Source organism: Leucoraja erinacea, chromosome 5 (assembly GCF_028641065.1).
Source record: "Leucoraja erinacea ecotype New England chromosome 5, Leri_hhj_1, whole genome shotgun sequence".
NCBI classification, from domain to species: Eukaryota; Metazoa; Chordata; class Chondrichthyes; order Rajiformes; family Rajidae; genus Leucoraja; species Leucoraja erinaceus.
The window spans coordinates 87,823,517-87,849,899 of NC_073381.1; positions in this window are offsets into that span (position 1 = coordinate 87,823,517).

Sequence of the window (26,383 nt, forward strand, 5' to 3'; positions counted from 1 at the left end):
CGAACATTAATGCTGGTAATCAAAAAGTTATTGACTGCATTGGCATTATAAAAAAATGAATTGAGGATGTGCATGAAGAGCTAATGGTGAGAATTAATAAAGGAGAAGAAGAATCTAAGAAGAAGTTTGAGGCTGTGCATGTAATTGTTTCTTCACAAGAAACTGCCATGAAAGACATGGAAACAGTTGTTGAACAAATGGCTGAAGATATGCAGGGAATAAAGTTAGAGCTAGACAGCCTCAAAAGTCAACTGGCGAAAGTCTCAGATAAATGTCTTGATCTCGAAGCTCGCTCAAGGCGCCAAAATTTACGAATACTGGGAGTAACTGAAGGAGCAGAGGGAAACAACGCCCATGAGTTCACTGCCAACTTAATCAAAAAGGTACTCAATTTACCTGTGGAACTGGAAATTGAAGTGGCACATCGAATACCTTGATTTAAGCCAAGATCACTAGCAGATCCAGCCCACCCACGACAGATCATAGTCAAACTTCGGGACATTTCAGCACTGGAAGAGCTGATGAAAAAAATCAAATATGGAGTGAAGATGACCTTTGGAAACGACACTATCAAACTCCTCCGGGATTATCCCTATGAGATCGTGCAAAAGAGAATAAAGTTCGCACAGACAAGACAGATTCTCCATGGAGTTAAAGATGTCAGATGTGGCGTTTTTTATCCGGCCAGGATGCGCATTACTTTCAAGGGAAAAGAGAAAACTTTCACTAATTCGGACGCATCTTATAAATATGCCCAAGAGATTGTGGCAGAAACAGAAGATTAATCAAGGCAGCGGGACGATATGGACAATTTCTTTCCTTTTATTACTTCACAGAGAACACCTGAAGATAAGGGAAGAAATACTATTCTCTAAAAGTTTAAAATGGAAGAGCATTTCCACGTGCGCCGGTCTAGACACCTTATCTCCTTTGGACGCTTTGGAATTCAACTCAAGGACATTCTTTGTTCAAAATGAAGGAAAGACTGATAAGCAACGCAGAGACGAACAGCAGAGCCGAACAGCAGAGCCAAATGTGGAAAACATCACAAGGACAAATGGCGGTTTAAGATCTTAAAACAGCTTTACAAAATATAGAGAATTAACAATAATTAACAATACTAATATAGAAATATAAATGGAAACTAACCTGAACTATATAAATGGGCAAAATGTAATAATGTGCTGAAAAGACTAACTAGCGCGTATATAGAGATAACAAATTTTAGAATTAAAGTAGATAATACTGAATGTTTAAGTGTTATGTAGTTTCTGTGGGGAAGGGAGGAGACCCAGGCACCTGGCATAATTCCAGGAGCCTGTTTCTGGTTAACCCTTACAGCTAACAGCTTACTATTATCAAAAGTATAACTAATTATAAATAATTAGTAGATGAAAGTGTTAGATAAATAAATTTCACAATAGCTGAACACAGATCTGATAAGTCTGAATAATATATATATATATATATATATATATATCATATATATAGTGTAATTGGGTGAAATGTAATTGATTTTGAAATGGTACCGCCCTCCCAGGTTTAGAGTAATAAAAGGAGCGGAGCCAATTGTACAACATCAACTTCGGAAGTCGAATAGATGTCGAATCCCACAGACTCGTGGGAAACGCACTACAGTGTCGAATACTTCAGACACTGTAATTTTACTTGTTCAATTTTTTAAAAATCACAATATGTCACTGCTATGTGGTTTTTTTTAAGGAAAATCACAAAAGGGATCTACCAAGGAAGTTAGTAATATAAACGCCCCCCAAATATCCAGAGTCCTGAGGTATGGATGCAACGTAATAAATAAGGGTATTAAAATCAGAGAAAATGCAAGATGATAAACAAAAGAAAATGGGAGGAATCACATTGTGTAGCTGGAATATAAGGGGTATTAATGAACCAATTAAAAGGGGAAAAATACTAGCTCAGTTGAAATCATATAACACGGACATTACTTTTCTACAAGAAACGCATCTTAAACATCACGATCAGATGAGATTGAGGGCGAATTGGATAGGCCAAACATTTCACTCGTCATATACTTCGAAATCCAGAGGCACCGCGATCATTATTCGCAAAGGAATACCATTCAAATTAAAGGGCATTATATCAGATAAGGAAGGGAGATATCTTATAGTTACAGGAGATATCCATGCTACGCCAATCACCTTGGTAAACATATATGCGGCCAATTTTGATAATTCTCAATTTTTTAATAAAATCCTGAATACAATCGCAGAATTTAACTACCAAAATGTTATAATTGGAGGAGACTTCAACTGTGTTTTAGATCCGTACTTAGATAAATCAATGCAAAAACAAAGAGGTAATATGAAATCTAAAACTAGTGAACTCTTAAATACATATATAAAAAAATACAAATATAGCAGACGTCTGGAGGATCGCGAATCCGACTGGAAGGGAATACTCGTTTTATTCAATGGTACACAAAACATACTCGCGTATAGACTACTTCCTAGTGGATACAAAACTAATCCCTTATACTATGAACCCTAAATATCACACCAATACCATTTCAGATCACTCCCCGCTAACTTTCGTTCTAAAATTAGAAGGAATGTCCACGAATAAATCGTTCTGGAGGTTTAACTCGCAAATTTTGAAAGACCCACAAGGGAGTATATATCTAAAAAAACAGATGGACCTATTTTTTGAGACAAACGATACACCAGATATATTGCCCACTTTATTATGGGAATCCTTCAAAGCATTTATTAGAGGAGTCATTATCTCGTATCAAGCTTTTCAAAACAAAAAAGAAAAAGAATGAACAAAAACAATTAGAAGAACAAATCAGACAACTAGATATAGATAATGCTAAAGATCCAACTATGGATAAACATAATAAAATTTTAATACTGAAATTTAAGCGAAATAAATTATCAGCGAAGGTTATAAGATTATTCCAAATTACAAAACAAGAACATTTTGAATTTGGGGATAAACCCCGTAAACTTTTGGCACGCCAACTGAAAAAACAGGAAAAAGATCATGCAATTTTAAAGATTAAATCAGATAGAGGGGAATTATTAACACTACCTAATGATATCAATAAAAGATTTGCTCAATTTTACAAGAATTTATACACATCAAAAACACTAATAGATAATAATAAAGTTTCAGAATTTTTGGACAATTGTAACCTTCCAAAACTAGAACTGAAGGAACAAGAGGAACTGGGATCACTGGGAAACACTAGCATAATCAACGATCACATTAATACTTAAAAAAGATAAAGATATAGAAGAACCAGGCTCATATAGAGCTATTGCTTTGTTAAGTACGGATCAAAAAATATTAGCGAAAACACCAGCTAGAAGACTAAGTCAATATGTTAGTAAATTAATAAATGAGGATCAAATGGGCTTTATACCTAAGAGACATTCATTTAATAACCTGAGATGCCTGCTTAACATAATGCACTCTCACAAACCTCAAGAACAAGAGTTATCTATCATTTCATTAGACGCAGAAAAAGCGTTTGATCAAGTAGAATGGGATTATATGATTAAAGTATTGCAAAAATTTCAAATGGGAGAGAACGTCATCGCATGGATAAAATTATTATTTAACAAACCCACGGCTAGAATATTAACTAATAATATACTATCTACGAAATTCCAATTAACAAGGGGCAATAGACAAGGATGTTCATTATCATCGCTGTTATTCACTCTGGTAATTGAACCTTTAGCTGAAAAAATTAGAACACACCTGGATATTTACGGTTATAATACAAAATATTCAAATAACAAAATATCCTTATATGCAGACGATGTATTAGTGTATATCACAAAATCACTAGTAGCTATCACGCTATATTTAACGCCAATTATAGCCCCTTACTTAAGAAACTAAATAATCTAATCAAATTCTGGAAAACACTCCCGATGTCTTTAATAGGTCAAATAAATGCTATAAAAATGATCTTTTTTACCACAAATCCTATATTTATTTCAATCAATTCCAATATATCTTCCAAAAAAGTTTTTCAAAAAACTAGACTCAGACATTACAAATTTTATATGGGATTATAAATCCCACAGAATACAAAGAGCGCCCCTTAGTAAACCAAAAGAGATGAGTGGTCTAGCGCTCCCTAACTTTATGTACTATAATTGGGCAGTAAATATTAAAAATATGATTCACCTGCTGGACAACTCTGCCCAGCAGGTGGACTGGATTGTAATGGAGAGAGAGGACTGCTCTCCGTGTAATACAGGAGCGACTCTCCTCTCACCAATGAATCTGAATAACAAAAATTATAATAAAAATCCAATGATACATAGCACAATTAGAACTTGGAAACAAATAAAACAGAATCTAAAATTAAGAAATCTATCTCTTTTAATGCCAATAGTCAATAACCCGTCATTTAAACCTTCAATTATAGATAAATCATTTACACAATGGGAATCAAAAAGAATGGGAAATTATTATCATTTCGACAATTACAACTGAAATATAATTTGAAAAATAATCAATATTTTAAATATATTCAAATCCGTGACTATCTGAAAAAATACACAAAAGACTATCATAACATGTCCCCAGACTTATTGGATGAAGCCATGAAGACAAAGGCTGAATCAGCAAATCTAATATCATACTTATACAACATTATTTTAAATATAGAAATACCTACAACCGATGGTATTAGAAGAGACTGGGAACAAGAACTAGCTATAAAAATTTCAAACGAGAGCTGGGATAAACACTTACTATATGTGCATAAATGCTTGATCAACGTACGACATACTCTAATTCAATATAAAACATTACATAGACTATATTATTCAAAAACGAAAATAAATAAACTTTTCCCCAATGTCTCACCGATTTGTGATAAATGTCAGTCACAAGAAGCTACGATAGCGCACTCTTTTGTTTTTTGTATAAAAATCCAAAAATTCTGGAACAAAATATTTGAAATCGTCACAAAATTATTTAAAATAAAACTTGTACCAAAAGCAGAATGGATCATTTTTGGAATATCGGAAGGTAACCCCGAATTAAACGTGTTTCAAAAGAACTTACTTAATTACGGGCTAATAATGGGAAAAAAGCTTATACTCAAATTTTGGAAAAATGCTCCAATACCAATAATAAAAATGTGGATTTCAAACATGTTCGAAACACTACACTTGGAAGAGATGAGACTCCTCCTAGCAGGCAAAGCAGACCACTTCCAAAAGGCATAAGGTGCAATAGTAATTTAAAATATAAATGGTACCAGGATCTGGTACCGGGGGGTATAAAATAAATTAAAAAAGAACACGGTTGGTATATCCTTTTTTGCGAGTTTTGTGTTACAATAGAGCGATTGTTTTTTTCCTTTTTTTTCTTTTCTTTCTAGGGTCTTATTTCCTTTCTTTACTTCCTTCTCTAACTTCTTCCCTAAGGGGCTTTCTTTTCCCAACACTTTCCTGCACCTTCATGATTCTTGCTCACTTTCCTTACTTCTTTTATTTCTATCTTTTTTAAAGCTCGAAAAACGAAGTGGTACAACAAATGTAATAAGATATATCTGATGTGTATTATTGTAATTTACTGTACTTCTAATAAAAATAAATAAATAAATTTAAAAAATGTACTATTGTCAATGACATAAAATGTCAGACTGTCAGAGTAAATAATTACCAAAACATTAAGAATGCTGGCTATTACACCTTGATGAGCTGAATACAAGCGGTAATTGTTCAGCAGAAGCTAAACAATGCTCTGGTTTGACCATGCACCACTCTTGAAGAATTAACCTTGTTAAGGAGCAGCATTGAATTGCAAAGACAAGCCAAGAAGAGGTAATATTCCCACAGGATCAAAGGGAAAGCAAAAATATGAAGCAAGAACAACTTTGAGTATCACCCCGTTGGTCACCATGTGATGGGAAGGATGTTGTCAAGCTGGAAAGGATGCAGGCATGATTTACGGGATGGTGCCAAGACTCAAGGGCCTGAGATATAGGGAGAGGTTAAGCAACCTTGGACTTTATTCCTTGGAACACATGAGAATGAGGAATGATCTTATAGAGATGGAAAAGGTCATGAGTGTAATAGATAGGCTAAATGCACATAGGACTTAATCCAGAGTCGGGGAATCGAGAACCAGAGAACATTGGTTTTAAGTTGAGAAAGGAAAAAGTTAATAGGAACCTGAGAAGCAACTTTGTTTTTTTTTAACACAAGTACCTACGGAATATGAAACAAGTTGCCAGAGAAAGTAGCTGTGGCAGGTACTATCGTAATGTTTAAAAAACATTTTACAGGTACGTGGATAGGATAAGCTTAGAGAAATATGGGCCATATGCAGGCTGGTGTGATGAGTGTAGATGGGGCATGTTGGTTGGCATGGGCTAGTTGGGCCAAATGACTTGTTTCCACTCTGTATGACTCTCTATGGCTCTATAATCAGAGAGAAAGTATTTCCACTGGGGGAGGAGTATCTACAACGAGGCGATTGAAAAAGTTTGAGGCCAGCAAAGAACGTTTCCACAGACAGCAGCTGGCACTGGACCAATTGCAAGCTGACCCACCAAAGACAAGTGACTCAGTGTCAACATGAACTGCTGAGAAAGAGGAAACAAGCGTAGATCTATATAATCAGTCACCACTCAGCCATGATCACATTGAACGATGAGCAGTCCCAGCAAAATGAATTGGACTGCTCCTGTTTCTGCAGTCAGACTCACATCATGAGGGAGAAATGATAAGAAACGTGGCCGCACTAAGGATTGTAATGTGTCAGGTCATGTTTCAAAAAAGTTAACGCAAGTTTTTTTTTTAACTTGCAGGCAAAGGAGTGGGTGTTGGGATTCTTGTACATAATCTGAAGTAGATGTTGTACAAATCCCAGATACAATAGAATGGATGCCACTTATTCATGCTACATATTCAAAAATTGAATGATTTAGAACCAGAATGCTACCAAGCTTTGAATCAGATTTAAGGTGGTGGTGGAAAGATTTAATCGGAACCTAAAGGGCAACTATTAATTTACACAAAGGGGGGTGGGTGTATGGAATGAGCTGCTGAAGGAGGTAGTCAAAGCAGGTACTATCAAAAAATTTGGACAAGTACATGGACAGGATAGGTTTAGATGAATGTGGGTCAAATGCAGGGGGATTTGCCTCAGACTCATAGAGTGATACAGTGTGGAAACAGGCCCTTAAGTCCAACTTGCCCAAGTCAACCAACATGTCCCAGCTACACTACTCCCATCCCCCAGCAGCCCACCACACACACACTTTAAAAATATCCATTGACCTGGCCTCCACTGCCAGCTGTGACAATGAATTACTCTCAATCTAACCACCCTCTGACTAAAGAAATTCCTCCTCATCTCCTTTCCAAAGATGCGTCCTTTTATTCAGAGGCTATGCCCTCTGGTCCTGGACTCTCTCAATAGCGGAAACATCCTCTCCTCGTCCACTCTATCCAGGTCCTTTCACCATTGGGTAAGTTTCAGTGAGATTCCCCCTCATCCTTTGTACATGGATTGATATCATGATCTTCGAACATTCTTGTTATTGAACAGCCAAAGTAGTGTCGAAGCAAGGAACTGCAGATGCAGCTTTACAAAAAAAGGGCACAAAATGCTGGAGTAACTCAGCGGGTCAGGTAGCTTCTTTGGAAAACATGGATAGGGGACATTTCACATCAGGACCCTTCTTCAGACTGATTCAGAAGGATTCCCACCTGAAACATCGCCAATCCATATTCCCCTGTGCTGCTGCCTGACCCGCTGAGTTATTCCAGCATCTCATATCTATGTCCAGTTCAGAAAGGCTGCCATAGAATCGTAGAGTCTGCATGGAAATAGGCCCTTCGGCCCAACTTGCCCATGCTAGCGTCCTCTTATATATCCTCTAATATATCCTCTAATATATCCTCTTCGGTAGGTTGTGTCAGATGTGCACCCAGAGAAAACCCACGCGGTCACGAGGGAACAGCCAAACTCTGTACAGACAGCAGGTATAGTCAGGATGCAACCCAGGTCACTGTCGCTGTAAGGCAGCAACTCCACTGCTGCATCACCATGCCGCCCGCTGCATGAATTCTTCAGTGTTAAGCCAAGGGCACAGCATTCACTTTAAACAAACTAATTTGTCACCTTCCATTCACGGTAATATTGGAAATATAGATGTTTTTTGCTGGCTGCATATGCTCAATTTGGTTTGCATCCACATAAAAAGTGTAGCAATCCAACACAAAGGTGACACAAAGGCATGTAGCATTTGCTCCACACAGTTCCCAGGCAATCATCACCTCCAATAAGGGAGTGTAACTACTCAGGTACACAAAAATGCTGGGAAACTAGCGGGTGCAGCAGCATCTATGGAGCGAAGGAAATAGGCAACGTTTCGGGCCGAAATGTTGCCTATTTCCTTCGCTCCATAGATGCTGCTGCACCCACTGAGTTTCTCCAGCATTTTTGGGTACCTTTGATTTTTCAGCATCTGCAGTTCCTTCTTCAACACAGTGTAACTACTCACTTTGAAGTTTTTGTTCTTTGCACAGTGGCATTGTGCTGTTGTACCATTGTGGTACAACAGCACAGTTGCTGCCTCACAGCGTCGATCCTGATTATGAGTGCTGTCTGTACGAAGTTTGTACTTTATCTCTGGGGTGCTCCGGTTTCTTCCCTTGTTCCAAAGATATGTAGATTTGTAGGGTACTTGGTTTCTGTAAATTGTCCCACTTGTGTGCAGGCTGGAACTAGTGCACGTTGGATCGATTGTTGGCGGGTTTTCGGTGGACTGAAGGGCCTGTTTCCACACTGTGTCTCTAAATTAAACTAAACTAAACCATCCACCAAGTTTCAGATAAGTGCTACCATTTTCTGGCATAATCTACCATGAGAAATCATCTTTATCGCTCCCCTAAATTTTACACAGTATAAACATATTTTACATGTGAAAATTTAAAAACGAGACTACAGATGCAAGAAATTTAACCGAATAACATATTCCTCAGTTATATTTAAGCTGTTAACTTTTAAGATTACGAGGCAAGAGTGTTTTTATTTTAAACTTCAATTAACACCATTCTTTACTCTGAAATGGAACATCTGCTTGACTATTTTGGAATGCCTGAAGTTGACTCATTTGTTTCCTTTTATCTGGGCACGTGACCACAACTGATTTTGTCTGTCAGATCAGGATCATAATGGGCCTACCCCACTTAGGAGATTTTTTTCGGCGACTGTCATATTTGTAGCAGGTCACCGAAAAACTGGTGACTGGACCCCCCTGCAACAATGTCTACACGTCTACAACAACCTACTGCCTAGTCGACGTCCAACTATGGCAAGCTACTGACAACCGGCGACCCATTAGGACGTCCACCTACGACAACCTACGTCCACCCGTGACACGCTACAACAACGAAAGACAATTCAGTCGCCGGTACCTGTAGCCGGTTGACGTAGGTCGACGTAGGTAGTCGCCAATGGAATTCACTGAAGTCAGCACCGGCAACAACTACGACAGTACCTACGTCAAGAGAAGTCTAGCTACGTTCATAGGCGTCAAGCTAACTGTCGCCGACTGTCGTAGAATATTTGTGAACATTTCAAAATCCAGCAGCGACCAGAAAAACGCTACGATTCTTTGGTCGACTGAGGAGACGACTCACGACCAAACAGGCGACACCCCGACGATCACGTGGTGACAGCCTAGTCGCCTAAAAAAGAAAAAAAATCGCCTGTGGGACAGGGGCATAACTCTTCTAATACTATGCAACCTCAATTCCCTTTAGAGGAGAGTCATATCATTGGCGCTAAATATGAATAACTAAGTACTCGGCGCAAGGAAAATGTGGTAAATGTATGAATTGACTATTCCTCTGTTGACTATGTTCGGAAGTAACTTCTGATGCTGGTTTATACCGAAGATCATAAGATCATAAAATCATAAGTGAGAGTAGAAGTAGAAATAGGCCATTCAGCCCATCATGTCTATTATGCCATTCCATTGTGTCTGATCTCTCTCCCTCATAACCCTATTCTCCTGCCTTCTCCCCATAACCTCCGACATCTAAGGTAGACAACATACTGGAGTACCTCAATAGGTCAGGCAGCATCTCGGGAGAAAAGATGCTGCCTGAGTTGGGAGAAGAGTTCCGACCTGAAGCATCACCTATTCCTTCTCTCCAGACATGCTGCCTGACCCGCTGAGTTACCCCAGCATTTTGTGTCTGTCCTCTGTTCACTGTGTTGGAGTATATTGAGGATACTTAGTTCTGTTTCAATTCCGGGATTGACATGACTGTGGGAGAGGCATTGTTTAATGGAGCAATAGATGTGCAGATTAGGAGAAGGCTTCTGCTGTTTACATTGGGCTTCCGTGAGTCCCCTTGAACAAACAATGGTGGGCGGCACAGTAGTACAGTTGGCCCAACACACATTTGGACAAATTACATTTTATGGTTTTGCCCAAGCCAATTAATCTACTAACATATACGTATTCGAAATGTGGGAGGAAACCGGAGCACCCAGGGAAAACCCACGCAGTCACGGGGAGAATGTACAAACTCCGTACAGACAGCAGCTGCAGTCGGGTTCGAACCTGGCACTGTAAGGTAGCAACTCTGCGTCACTGTGCCGCCCTGTAAGGTGGTATTGAACAGCTAGTTCAATGCAGTGCCCGGTCTCTGGCAAGGTCAACAACGGTTTGTGAAGGGTAGACTGATGACTGGAATCGTGATGACTATTGATCTGCAGTCGAGGTGACATGCATTAATGAGTTTTCCCTGACTGTCCTCAAGTCATCGGGAAGCTCATTAGATGTGGTGTGCAGCACCGTGGTGGGAAAGATTGAGAATATAGAAGTCAACAAGTTTGCATGGTGTAACACCTCTGATTCTGCTGGGCAATGTGCTATTTTCATTTCCTGTATGAAAAATAATAAATATCTTCAGGCATGCTCTGCCACAACAACTTCTCTTAAACATCAGTCTCTAAGTTACAGGAGCAAAATTCAGCCCATCAAGTCTATTCTGCCAAAGATAGACACAAAATGCTGGAGTAACTCAGCGGGACAGGTAGCATCTCCGTATAGAAGGAATGGATGATGTTTCAGGTCGAGACCCTTCTTCAGACCTATTCCACCATTAAATCATGGCTGATCTATCTTTCCCTCTCAACCCCATTCTCCTGCCTTCTCCCCGTAACCCTTGATCAAGAATCTGTTAATCTTCACCTTGATACACCCAATGACATGGCCTCCACACTGTGGCAATGAATTCTACAGATTCATCACCTTCTGACGAAAGAAATTCCTCCTCATCTCCTTTCTAATGGCACGTCCTTTTATGCTGAGGCTGTACCCTCTGGTCTGAGACACTCCCACTAGTGGAAACATCCTCTCCACATCCACCTCATCCAGGCCTTTTACTCTTCGGTAAATTTCAATGAAGGTCCCCCTCACCCTTGGCAATACATGATTACAATCGAGCAATTCACAGTGTACAGGTACATGATGAAGCAATAACATAGTCAAGATCGAACCTGGGTTTCCAGCACTGTTAGGCAGCAGCTCTACCACTGGGTCACTGTGCCGCCCTTTTATATTTGTTTATTATTACCACCTGTACCGAGATACAGAGAAACCTTCATTGGCTTGCAATCCAATCATATCGTACTGTATATGAGTACAATCAAGGCCATCCAAAAGTTAAACAGGGAGTGCAAAGAGAAAAATACCACAATGGGGAATACGGTGTTACAACATTACAGTTACATGGAAAAAGTGCAAGGTCTGTAGTGAGGTAGGTTGGTTGATCGGGGAATAAGCCTGAGCTCATGGGAGGATTGTTCCGTGGTCTAATAACAGTGGAGAGGGAAGCTTGACAGAAACTGGTGGTGCATGCTTTCAACCTTTTATATCTTCTCCCCAGTGGGAGAGCGGAGAAGAGGGAATGACTCAGGTCCGACTCACCTGCCATGTACAGGGAACCCTTGCAGAATGTCCGGCTCGCCCGACCAGGGAGAAACCCTCCACATACAACTGGGACTCAAAATTGTCATCAAATCTGGTGACTCTGTACACTGCCTCAGTGTACTACCGTTATACACTAGTACTGTATCTGAGATGCTTATCTAAGATGTATCTAAACTCTTAGATAGACACAAAAAGCTGGAGTAACTCAGCGGGACAGGCAGCATCTCTGGAGAGAAGAAATGGGTAACATTTCGGGTCGAGACCCTTCTTCTAAATTCTTATGTATGGTGATACTTGCACTGAACTGTATACAAAAATGAATTCCACTGTACTTCACTCAGTACATGTGACAAATTAAATACCATTGAACCATTAAGGTGAAAAATGGTGAAACTGGTTGGGTTTGGAGAAAAAAGTAACTTTATGCAATCATAGGTTGATATTTGACTTCTGCCTTCAAAACATGTGGATGCCCTCTACAAAGTGAGGCCAATTCCACCTGTAACGTTATCCACATTTCTTCTCACGCTGAGGCCAACAAACTCATCTTTGCAACCTCCCTCATTCAAAAAACAAGGCCAGTGAAGTGCCAGAACCTAATAAATATTTGCTCAATTCTTTGTTGACGTGTTACTATTAAAAAAATAATTCAGGAGAATACCTTGCAACATCCAATTAAATGCAGAATTTCAATAGCTTAACATAAACTTCTAGCACATTAATGTTTTGTTTATAACTAATAAAAAAATCAAAAATGAAACATTTGGAAAAATCATTTCTTCCCCAACAATCAAAGGCCCTGCAGCTACTGAATGGTATCCATGATAAATTTAACAGCTGCTTTCAAAATGTTGGAAATAGCTTTCAAATAGCATGTTAATGCCCAATTGCATGTGTGTGTAGGATGAGCCCAGCAGTGAGTTTATGTTGATAAGTTCTCGGAGCAGAATTAGGCCATTCAGCCCATCAAGTCTATTCCATCATTCAATCATGGCTGATCTATCTTTCCCTCTCAACCCCATTCTCCTGCCTTCTCCCCATAACCCCCGACACCCTTACTAATCAAGAATCTGTCAATATCTTGTGATAGTTAAAAATCTCCATTGATTTGGCCTCCACAGCCGCCTGATGCAATGAATTCCACCCTCTGACGAAATAATTCCACCCTCTTCTCCTTTCTAAAGGCATGTCCTTTAATTCTGTGGCTAAGGCCTCTCTTCCTGGACTCTCCCAGTCATGGAAACATCCTTTCCGCATCCACTTGATCCAGACCTATCATACTTCAGCAAAGTTTCAATGTGATCCCCCTCATCCTTCTAAACTCCAGCAAGTATAGGCACAATGCCGTCAAACGCTCATCATATCTTAACCCAATAATTCCTGGGATCATTCACAGCAATAACCTAACCATCAGCAATATCAGGCAATTGAGGTTTTTTCAGGTGAGAAGGGGATCGCATAATAGAAATGTGCTGGGCTGTTTTTTTTTTTTACACAGAGTGATAGGGGCCAGGGGTTTGGTGGAGGCAGATATGACAGTGGTGTTTGAGAGGCATTTAGATCAGTCACGGAACTCGCTATCAAAATATGGAGGGGACCGAGGGACGGGGACAGGGGGACACAATTTTTTGGCGGCCGCGCGCGCATGCACACACTCACACGCACACGCGCGAGGCTTCGGAGGCTCAATCCAGCGCTAAATGCAGCTCAACTCTGCCTGTCTCACCGGGTTAACTACAGCCGTGACTGGACTGACGGGACACCAGCGCTGCTTCTCCGCGCTGGCCATATTTCCCTCAAGCCCAGGCAGGTTAACCTGGCGGGACAGGCAGAGTTAAGCTGGGTTTAGCACTGCTTCTCTGCGCTGGCTGTGGGCCTGGGGGTACAGCTCACGTCTGACTCCCGACCTCTCTGGCCACCCGGGGGGGTGAGGGGGGGGGGCACTCGGGTGGGGACGGGACAGCGCCGGAGACCCGGCCGGGATCGATCCTGGCTGTGGATGAGGCGCAGGTCTGTGCCACGTCTCCCTCCTCCAATCACCGCGCTCTATCCTCAGTCCCACCCCCCCCCCACTCCTCCCTCTTCCAAGCATCGCGCTGAATCATCATGTCCCCCCCCCCTCCCCCCCCATTGCCTGCTGACTGACATCTCTCTCGTCCAATCGTCGCCCTTGATCAGCAATCCCACCCCCACTGTCTCGCGGAAAGCGGAGATTTAAAAAAATCCGGATGACTAAAACTTGGGGGGGATGTCCCCCACCTCTCAAAACATGGGGGGGGGACGTGTCCCCTCTGGCCCCCCCCGGGTTTTCCGCCCCTGATTTAGATAGTCACATGGAAGTGCAGGCTGTGGAGGGATATGGATCAAGTGAGGCAGAGAAGAGCAGTTTAAACTTGGCATCATGTTCGGCACAGATATTATTGGCCGAAGGGCCCGTTTCTGAGCTGTACTGTTCTACGTTCTACCAGACAAAAATACAATCAAAGATCTCTATAACTTTGTGAACAAATGTAGGAAATGCTAGAAACTATTAAAAAATAAAACATTGTAGGTTTGTACTATGTACATTCCAAGGACAAACATATGGGGAAGTAGGATGGGAACACAGTGAAGGGAGGATGGAGGTCATCTTAAAAGAGGCAACAGATAGATTTGGATTAGTACGGGTGTCAGGCGTTATGGGGAGAAGGCAGGAGAATGGGGTTAGGAGGGAGAGATAGATCAGCCATGATTGAATGGCGGAGTAAACTTGATAGGCCAAACGGCCTAATTCTACTACTATGACTTATGATCTTATGATTTGTAGGTATATTAGTCACAGCTAGTTAGCGTAAAGACAAACACAGAATGATGTAAACCAGGCTTAGGGCGATAAAACTAATCATGAGAGTGGAAGGGTTCTTTATTATACCCATTTGTCAGACAAATAGGAGGATGTTCATTTAATTAATTAAGAGGAAGCAGACAGTTGAAGGTTTCTCTAAAGGGAGAGAAAATGAGGATGAATGATTGCTAACAAACGTTTACAGCTGATGGATTATTTAAAAAATGTAATACAGGTCGACCACTAAATTTCTGGCAACTGGTGGTACGGCACCTCCATTAATCCGGACAGAATCACAAGGGTGCATGTGCAATGCCCCCTGCCTTTGGGACCTGAGACCGGCTACATAGTATTTCTAGTGTGAACCTCGGGAGCAGTGTCACCGACTGCAAGTGTAAATGTAATCGAAAAGGTATGAGGAAGGAGGGAGATCACCGAGTGAGTGGGAAGGGACTTGAAAGGGAACAGTGAATGATGGCCTTTGTTCATGTAGTCAGCAGTGTGAGCACATAGGCATTATTCCTTCCCTCATATTAGCATCAGCGATGTTTATAAAGAATTGGCTTCAATGTCAGCAAACTCATTAATAAAACTTAATTAAAAGTATGCATCTTATCTGATTATGACCATGTTACCCATTTATATTTTTACATCCAATCAAACTAAAATAATATAATTATCAATTTAGTTTGATTCAGTTTAGTTTCGAGATACAGCGCGGAACCATGCACTTTTGCCCACCAAGTCCGTGCCGACCAGTGATCATCCCGTAGACTTGCACTATCCTGCACACTCGGGACAACTTACAATTTTATCAAAGCCAATTAATCTACAAACCTGCATGTCTTTGAAGCATGGGAGAGAACCGGAACATCTGGATTAAACCCACGTGGTCACAGGGAGAACGTGCAAACTCCGTAGACAGCGACCATAGTCCGGATCGACCTGGGTCTCTGGTGCTGTGAGGCAGCAACTCTACCGCTGCATCGCTGTGCCATACTAATTATCATGGGGATATTTTAAATAACTATTTTTGCAAGAAATAAAAGGCGCTGGAACATGAGCAAATAATTAAACAAATGTTAACAACTTAATGTAAATTTCAATGTGCTCAAATTGTAATTTGAAATCAGATACCAAAGCTAAGAAAAGCTTAATTTTCTTAGCTTAATATACAAGATGTTGGAAAAAGTAAGAACTGTGGCGACTTTAAGATGCATCTTGAATGAGCGGGGCACAAAGCAATATGGATTTAATGCTGGCAGGTGAGATTAGTACAGATATACATGATTGGTGGCACAGATGAGGTGGGCCGAAGGGCCTGTTTCTATGAAGTACAACACTGGGACTATAACACAAAATACAATCACCCAATTTTTTTGTAAAATTCTCTGCTGGGAGATATTTGCCTATTCAAAAATTAGCAAAATGCCACCAACTCCTTAGCCTGAAACAAATAATAAATCAAAGATAGACACAAAGTGCTGGAGTAACTCAGCGGGTCAGGCAGCATCTCTGGAGATAAAGGAACATGTGACGTTTTGGGTCAGAACGTCTGAAGAATTGGTCCAAGCCGAAAAATCTCCTTTGCTCCAGGGATGCTGCTTGATCTGCTGAGTTATTCCAGCACTTTGTGTCTATTTTTGGTGTAAACCTCAGATAAAAAACAAATCGATGGATGCAATACAAAAAAAACTTTAGAAATGAAGCAAATTTCTTCCACACACAAACAAACAATCATGTGGAGTTATCTTGGTCATTTCAATCAATCAATCAATCAATCAACTTTATTTATCCGTTAGGAACTAAATTTGTGCAGAATATCAGTGCGTGCACAGTTCACTTACCCAGCAAGACAACACAATATACCACACACATCACATACCAGCAGTCCAACAGTGGTCCATCACATACCAGCAGTCCAACATAAGCACAATACATGAAGAATAGGCAATAAAAACATTAAAATAATGTTAAAAATGTATATATAAATAAATGAATAAATAAATCAACTATGCATGAGTCTAATGGATGTAGGCACAAAACTCGACATGGCTCTCTTAGTTCTGAATGTGAGTGACCTGTATCTCAGGCCTGAGGGTAGAAGACTGCATTGGCTGTGCAGTGAGTGAGTGGTGTCTGAGGCTATTTGTGTTCCTTTTAGTTTAGTCCTTCTATTGTAAATACTGATCAGTGGGTTCCTGCTCCAGTCCGATTATTTTACTGCTCATTGATAATATTTTGTTTAGTGGGTTGCAATGGATGTTGGATAGTGACCCAAACCAGGCTGACATATTGAAGGTTATTACTGATTCAATGAAACATTTGTAAAAAGCTGTCAGGACTGACTGGTGAACCTGAAGTCTGCGGAGTTTCCTCAGGAAAAAGAGGCGCTGCTGACACACTAAAAGATAGTTTCACTGTTTAGTTGGAAGTTGAGTTTGTGATCAATTATTGTCCCAAGGTGTCTGTATGACTCGACCCTTTCTATTGGCTGGTTGTTGACTAACAGAGTGGGGGTGATGGGACGACCTTTACAGAAGTCAACAACCAATTCCTTTGTTTTGGACGTATTGAGGTCAAGGTGTTTCCGCCTATACCACTCTGCAAAAATGTCCATCTCAGACTGTAGCTGTCCCTGTGAGTTGGTGTTCACATGATCACAGTGTCATCAGATTATTTAATGTATGTTATACCTGGGTTAGTGCTCCTGAAGTCATTTGTGCATGGTGTATACAGATCTGGTGAGATTACAGAGCCTTGTGGGGCTCCTGTGGAGACTGTCTTGGATGAACTGAGGTGACCGTTGGCTCGGACCCTCTGGTGTCTATCAGTCAAGAATGAGAGGATCCAGAGGATCAGGTGCGGGTTGACATCCATCTGGAGCAGTTTTCGTCCCATCAGGTGATGTTGCACGGTGTTAAAGGCACTAGAGAAGTCCACAAAGACCAGTCTAATGAATGATTTGGGCTTCTCAAGATGGGTATAGGCGCCATGCAGTGGCGTTAATACAGCGTCATCCACACCCGTGTCGTTTGTATGCAAACTGAAAATGGTCAGCATGCATACTGACCTCCTCCTGGAGCTGGGAAAGAATAAGCCTTTCAAAGCCTTTCATGACCAAAGATGTTAATGCCTCAGGCAGGTAGTCATTGTCACCATTTATAGGCCAGGCGGCCAGCATCAGGTGAGCAATCCAAGATAGAAGGTCCCTCACTGCTAAAAGACAAATGACCTCACGTGAAGGGGCAGCACGGTGGCACAGCAGTAGAGTTACTGCCCGACTGTGCCAGAGACCCAGGTACGATCCTGACTACGGACGCTACCTGTACGGATTTTTTACATTTTCCCCTGTGATCTCGTGGGTTTTCTCCGGGAGCTCAGGTCTCAACCCACATTCCAAAGACGTACACGTTTGTAGGTTTAGTTAGCTTTGATTAAAAAATTGTAAATTGGCCCTCATGTGCAGGACAGTGCACAGGAATCACAAGTGTGTGTACGATAGTGTTAGTGTACGGGGATCGCTGGTTGGTGCACACTCGGTGGGCCGAAGGGCCTGTTTCCTTGCTGTATCTCTAAACTAAAGTAAACCTAAATAAAGTGTATTTGAGATTGAGTCCATTGTTAGTCGGAAATCCCCCCAATGGTTCTCCAATTGGGATACATAATTGGTTTGTTCATTGACAATGTACACAGTTAGAGTCCAAATGACATTTTCTTTTAAGTTTATTCAACAACAGATAATGAAATATCCAAGTGGCAAGATTTCTGCTGTTTCCTATTTACAGCAAAATGTCAAACGAAGGTGCGCCAAGCCCATTCTCAATTTGTTATGTATAACAAACAGCAAGGAAAGGTCAACTCATCACCGAGGGATGGTCAGGTTAAGCACCAATACACAACGCCAAGGAGATAACGCTTAAATGGTTTCTGTTTCAATGCTGACATTAGCAAAAGGAAGGCACAGTTGGTAGCCTGTCAGGTTTTCCCTGAACACTGCTGAATCTGTTCAAAACCTGCAAGGAGAAATAGTGTGGAAAATATCCACCCAGCTCACTCGCAGTGACCTCGGTAAGTCAAAGAACATGAAAAGTTAATTCACACCAAGGTTGGTGGTTGTGTGGAACCAACTACTGGAGGAGGTAGTTGAAACTATCTCATCGTTCAAGAAACATTTAGATGGGTACATGGACAGGACAGGTTTAGAGCGATATGGGCCAAACACTGGCAGGTGGGACCAGTGTAGATGGGGGTTGTTGGTCAGCTTGGGTAAGATGGGCGAAAGGCGTGTTTCCGCGTTGTATGACTCTATGATTAAATACAATAACTTGCCAAATATTCCTTACCACTAAACATCAAATGACTCTGTTGCAATCCTGATCCAGGTTACAGTTAACTCCTGCAGTGACCAGCATTCCCGGAAATTCCCCACGGTGCCCGTGGACACCGCGCATTCCTTTTCTAGAGAGATATCCGGGAACGGACGTAACCCCGGAAAAGGGGGTGGCAGTCGGTTCGTGCGGAGTCCTCGTCTGTCTGGTGCTATGACCCACGAATGTCCAACTAACCAACCCTAGGAGCAACCCAACCAGGACATATTCAGCTTTACCCTCTCCCCTATGGACAGAGATGAGGATGGTGGGTGTGAAGTGTTGCCAGAAATCAAGGAGCTCAAATAGAGGCTGCAACCTCATACACTCCATGTAGACGTGGAACACAGACTCATCCAGCCCGCAGAAGATGCGAGTCTGTGAACCGGCGCAGGAATGTGTTGAATGGGGCTGCTCGATGGCCAATTTTGTATTAAAGTGGTGGGTTTAGTTTAGAGATACAGCGCGGTAACAGTCCCCTCTGCAGACCAAGTCCACGATACCCACACACCAACACTTTCCTGCTTCCCTGCATACACCAGGGACAAATTACAATGATGCCAAGCCAATTAACAGACAAACCTGTACATCTTTGGAGTGTGGGAGGAAACTGGAGAAAACCCATGCAGGGAGAACGTACAAACTCCGTACAGATTATCATGCCAAAGGCGGGTTTCCGCGCTGTATGACTCTATGATTAAATACAATAACTTGCCAAATATTCCTTACCACTGAACAACAAATGACTCTGTTCCAATCCTGATCTAGGGTAAAGTTAACACCTGTAGTGCCCAGCCATCCCGGAAATCCCCCTTGGTGCCTGTGGATACCGCATGTTCCTTTTCGAGGGATACCTGGGCGCGGACGTAACGTAGTCAGGATCAAACCCGGCTCTCTGGCGCTGTAAGTCAGCAACTTTACTGCTGCGCCACCATGCCACCCAAAGGGTAGGTGTTTTGTGATAGTTTGATCTGCAAACACTATTGTAAATAACGGAATAAATTTATTTTGTGTAAAAAAAAACTGCAATTCCTTGAAGTGATTTACTTTGGTGTGGAAACTGATATCAACTATCCTATGGTCAGCTTCCCTGTGACAAGAAGAGGTCTTGTAGGAACCTTGATCTTATTATAGAGAAAGCATTTTAAGGACCTCACAGCAGAGGGGATTCCCAAATCGTGAACTGCAAGCCGGACTGCTGAATGTTTGAAATGTACTGAACACGGAAGGCATTTTCAAAATGTAGTCTTGTCTCTTCTTGTTCTTGCTCTTATCCTGAGAAGGCAACATTCAGGGTAGAGAATGAACGAGCAACATTCAGGCTAGAGAATGAACTGTTTGAAGCTTGAAGAAGACAAGCTTGAAGAAGCTTGACAAGTCTGAAGAAGGGTCTCGACCCAAAACGTTACCTAGTCTGAAGAAGGGTCTCAACCCGAAACGTCACCCATGCCTGCTCTCCAGAGTTACTCCAGCATTTTGTATCTATTTTCGGTTTAAACCAGCATCCGCAGTTCATGAGCTTGTTTCAATTTAATTTGTTTTAGTTTAGGTCACTTGAATTTACTTTAGATTAACGACACAGCATGGAAACACGCCCGTCATATACCTGAATTGCAGGCTCTCTTTACTCCTGCACATTTCCAACAATCACTCTGCAAACGTCAGATTGGTTAACAACAAGGTTGATATAATCACTCAAAGTTATGAAACAAGCAACAATAATAGCTCCATTTGGCTGGCATGTTGAACCTGCAACCTGATATGATAAATGCTGATATTAAAATAGACACCATGTAGTTCAAAGCATTTCCTCGCCATACATGCCTTGTCCATTGTTTAGGAAGAGACTGCATATGGTGGTTTAAACCGGATAGATGCAAAATGCTGGAGTAACTCAGCGGGACAGTCAACATCTCTGGAGAGAAGAGATGGGTGATGTTTTGGTTCGAGATTCTTTTTCCATTGTTGTCCACAACCTGTCCATTGTTGTGCTGGAATCCATAGCAGTGACACATATGCCCAGTAAACATGTGCAGTAAATGGCCACAGAGTGCTGGAGTAACTCAGCGGGTCAGGCAGCATCTCTGGAGATAGGTGACATTTCAGGTCAAGACCCTTCTCCAGTCCATCAGAAACGTCACCTATTCATGTTCTCCAGAGAAGCTGCCTGACCCGTTGAGTTATGCCAGCAATTTTGTGTAGCAGCCAGCATCTGCAGTTCCTTGTTTCTGCATTTATTGCCACTTTGCCACTGCTGGCCCATTACACAATAAAAAACAATTGTTTTTCAATGCAATCAACACCAAGATAACAAACTAGTTGCTGCACTCCAGAAATGTCTGTGCAATAATGACAGCTGATGCTCTACAAATAAATGAAACGTGGAGAGTGGAGAGATTAGAATACAAAGTGCTGGAGTAACTCAGCTGGTCGTGCAGCTTCTCTGGAGCACATGGATAGGGAAAGTGTTGGGTTGAACACTGCTTCAAAGTCTGACCTGAAACATACCTGTCCATGGCCTTCAAAGAGGCTGCCAAACCCAGTGTAACTCCAGCACTTTGTGCTCCATGAAAGATTCCAGCATCTGCAGACCTCAGTGTGTATGCATGAGAGGAGAGAGATCAAACGCTTGCCATGAAGACTTGCATCACCTCCTGCTGGAGGCAATAAAACTGTGCTTTTTACTTTCAAAGATCTTCATTTGGTGAGTTCAAATCCAAATGCCAAAATTCCTGACACAATGAAAATTGCATGCGAGATATCTGTAGAAAATGATGTCTTGATTTTTGCATCATAACTGAACTTAAAAGGAAGGCCTTCAGCAATTATTTTACCTAAATCACAATCTTAGAGTCACAAAATCGTACAGCGTGGAAACAGGCCCCATCGGCCCAACTTGCCCACACCGACCAACATGTCCCATGTACACTTGTCCCAACTGCCTGCGTTTGGCCCATATCCCTCGAAACATGTCCACATCCCTCGAAACATTATCCATGTACTTGTCAAAATATTTATTAAACGTTATGACGCACCTCCTCTGACATATCATTTCATACGCCCACCACCCTTTGTGGTAGGTACATGGAACCATATACCTATATGGTACATAGGTATGTAACATGTACTTTTCCCCTCGGGTTCCGAGTAAATCTTTCCTCCCCTCACCTCAAACCCGTCCTCTGGTTCTGCATTTCCATGCTATGACTCCCTGATTCTCTATCTGAAACAAAAACTGGAAACGATGGAGACATGTGGGAGACATGTCAAAGACATTATCAGAACTTGATCCCTAAAAATTCAGTTTTTATTCTCACAGATGTTCGCTGGTGAGTGTCTCAGCCTCCGCAGCTGTTGTCCCAGTGTCGAGGAGCTGTATAACTCCTTGACGTCCTTACTGAACCCGTTGCAGCGTAGGTTCACCAGGTTAATTCCCGGGATGGCGGACTGACATATGATGAAAGAATGGATCGACTGGGCTTATATTCACTGGAATTTAGAAAGATGAGAGAGGATCTTGACGAAACATATAAAATTCATAAGGGATTGGACCAGCTAGATGCAGGAAAAATGTTCCCGATGTTGGGGGAGTCCAGAACCAGGGGTCACAGTTTCAGAATAAGGGGTAGGCCATTTAGGACTGAGATGAGGAAAAAAAAAATTCTCCCAGAATGTTGCGAATCTGTGGAATTCTCTGCAAATTCACTGGATGTATTCAAGAGAGAGTTGGATACAACTCTTTGGGAAATTGGAATCAAGGGTTATGGGGAGAAAGCAGAAACGGGGTACAATTCAGCTATGATCATAATTAAATAGCGGTGCTGGCTCGAAGGGCCGAATGGCCTACTCCAGCACCTATTTTCTATGTTTCTATGTTGTCTCAGTGTCGAGGAGCTGTAAAACTCCTTGCCGTCCTCACTTGACTCGTTGCTTGTCCTTTAAATCCCCGAGCCACTCACCACACACGCTCTACCTTGAGTTCTGCTCCTTTGACCACAATGATGCACTAAACTGCGGCCCACACCTGGGGATGTCATCCAAAGACATTTATCTCTCTCAACAAATTATACATTTGTTCAGCCGCACAGAGATGCAATCCATCATTTCCTTTGCCGTTTTTAACCTATTGCCCATGAGAGATAACAGAACCAAACAGATTCACATTGTACCCAATACTCAAGTCAAAGATTTTCAACTTGCTTAGAAAAAGTAGAGCTCAGTTGCAATTGTTTCAAGTGCACCTTGAGTTTCGCCACAGACAAGACTCTATTCTGTGACAATCAGTGGAGGTTTCGCATTTCTCAAAGAAATATATTTTTTACACCAAAAAACATTAGTATTGGGAGGCCAAGCGTCACCTATCCATGCTCTCCAAACTGCCTGACCCGCTGTGTTACTCCAGCATTCCGTGTGGTTCCAGACCCAAAACATCACCTATCCATGTTATCCAGGGATGCTGCCTGACCTGATGAGTTTCCACAGCACTTTGTGTGGGTCTCAACCCAAAACGTGACCTATCCACATTCTCCAGAGAAACTGCCTGACCTGTTGAGTTATTCCAGCACTTTGTGTGGGTCTCAACACAAAACGTCACCTATCCATGTTCACTAGAGGTGCTGCCTGACCCACAGAGTTAAGGGCCTGTTCCATGAGCATGCAACCTGCATGCGGCAAGCGCGACCAAATTGGAAGCGGGGGCAGCGCGGAGGTCGAGTGACGTGAAGTTCGAGCGAAGTCCGTGGGAAGTTCGCGTGTGATGAACGTCGTCAAGACGCTGCGTATGCCGTCAAGGCGGTGCGTATGCCCGTCAAGGCGGCTGCGGGCCAGCAGGTCGTTGCCGCACGGAATTTTTGAACACGGTCAGTTTTTCAGAGCCCCGCACGATGTCGGGACCAGCTCCGCACAACCCCATATGGCTCCGCCGATCGAAGTGGGACCGGCCCCGCGAGGCCGTACGGCTCAAGCGACCACGTTAGGTTGCGCTTGCCGCATGGAGTCGTATGCTCGTGGGACAGGCCCTTAATGCCCGCACTTTATGTCCGCCAGTCAATCTTCCTCCAACCTTGTCACAGTAAAAGAGGTGACGTGCTATTCTATAGAGAGTTAAAACCAGCAAAAAGTGTTTCCATCCTCTCCCTCCTGAACAGCTTCCATTAGGCCATGAAAGTGGGAGACGTAATGCAGCAATATATTTGGTTGAAGTTTCAAATTACTGAAGGACAGTCTCCAATAATTGTAAGGATGAATCTCACACCCATTTTGGCTGTTTAAATGCTTCTCAAATGGTGCTAGTGTCTCAGAGGTATTTCGACAGACAGGTGAATAGGCAAAAAGTTGAGGGAAGTAGACTATGTGTGCATTTACATTTGGATCATTTTTGGAAAGGACAAAGGCTTCATCCTGTGCTGAACAGTTTCTTGCCCAGAGTAGAGGAATCAAGAGCCAGAGGACACAGAATTAAGGTGAGGCAGTGAAAGATTGAAAAGGAATCTGAGGGGTATCTTTTTCACGCAAAGGGTGGTGTGTGTATGGAACGAGCTGCCAAAGGCTGTTGAGGCAAGTACTATTGCAACGTTTAAGAAACATTTAAACAGGTTCATGGATAGGACATGTTTAATGGGGAGGTGGGACTAGTATAGATGGGGCATCTTGGTCGGTGCGTCGTGTTGAGCCGAGGGCCCTTTTTCACGCTGTATCGCTCTATGATTAAATACAATAACTTGCCAAATATTCCTGTTTGATGGATTACCTCCGTTGTCAGTGTGTTCCAGGCATTTGCCATATTGTGTTAAAAAAAACTTTACCTTGTACATCCCTTCAAAGGCTTCTCTCTCACGGTAGGCGAGTGATTGAATCTGGAGGGGTTGATGAGTGAATGGGAAAAATAAAAAATATGGTATTAATGTGTGGGAAGAAACTGCAGATGTTGGTTTACACAGAAGATACACACTAAATGCTGAAGTAACTCAGTGGGTCAGGCAGCATCTCTGGAGAAAAGGAATAGGTGACGTTTCAGATTGGAACCCTTCTTCAGACTGTAAGATAGACATGGGATTAATTGGATCAGTGTAAATGGATTCTTGATGGTTGGCATGGACTCGATGGCTCGAATGGCCTATTTCCGAGCTGCCTTGTTTGATGACTATAACAAGTGACCCACACAACTGGCATAGTTTTTGCAGCTCCACGTGAACTGCCCATCCCATGCTGTGTGTAAGAAAGCAGATCAGCAATTAATGACATACCTATGTGGGGTACGTTAAACAATCCTTGTTACAGGCATACACCAGCCCTATCCCCCACACTAGTTGTCTTGCTAGTTTCACTGTGTTTGTACCCCTTCGTTTATATCACCTCCTACACAGCCAACAATGGACCATTGTGGGCTCAAATATTCCTGAGTCATCGGTGCCAGCAGTGATTTGTTCTGTACCATTTCATACCTCTAGTTTCGCTCTCCCCTGACTCTCAGTCTGAAGAAGGGCTTCAACCCCAAAACATCACCTATTCCCTTTTCTTCAGAGATGCTGCCCGACCCGCTGAGTAACTCCAGCACTTTGTGTCTGTCCTCAGATCAATGTTCGGGCATCTCAAGAGTTCAGGAAGTTTCCAAGTTCAATTTTGAATCAGCACTGTTTGCTGAACTTAAATTGAATGGTGGTCGGAGATGATTAAACTGACCTTTGTTCACCTGGATTGTTCTCCTGCAGGCTGCTTGTCTGCTGGTTTATATATGAGGATAATAGGTGAAGTGGATTTGGCTCTCACTGTGATGTAGTGCAGTTGCTGTGAAGAGCCTGCAATATTATTGTCAAGGCTGCCATGAGAAGTAGGGGCGGGAGGGGGAAACAACAGAAATGAAGGAACCAAAGAATGAAGACAAATGAAAACTTCTGAAAAAAGGCTGAAAGGGATTTTTTGGACTTTGTGAATCCTTTAAACAAAACAGGTCTGCTGACCACGACCTGCTCTAACGTTGCAGTTGACTTTTAGAGATACATCGCAGAAACAGGCCCTTCAGCCCATCGAGTCCACAGGCCCTCCCCACAACTTCCCCCCCCCCCCCCCCCCCCCGCCTCCTCATCCCCTCACCCCCACTCCACCCCTCCCTCCTGCACCAAACCTAAGCCTCTTAGTTTAGAGATAAAGAGTGGACCTTTGCGGTCCACAAAGTCCACGCCGACCAGAGATCACTTCATAGGGACGATTACACACTAGGGG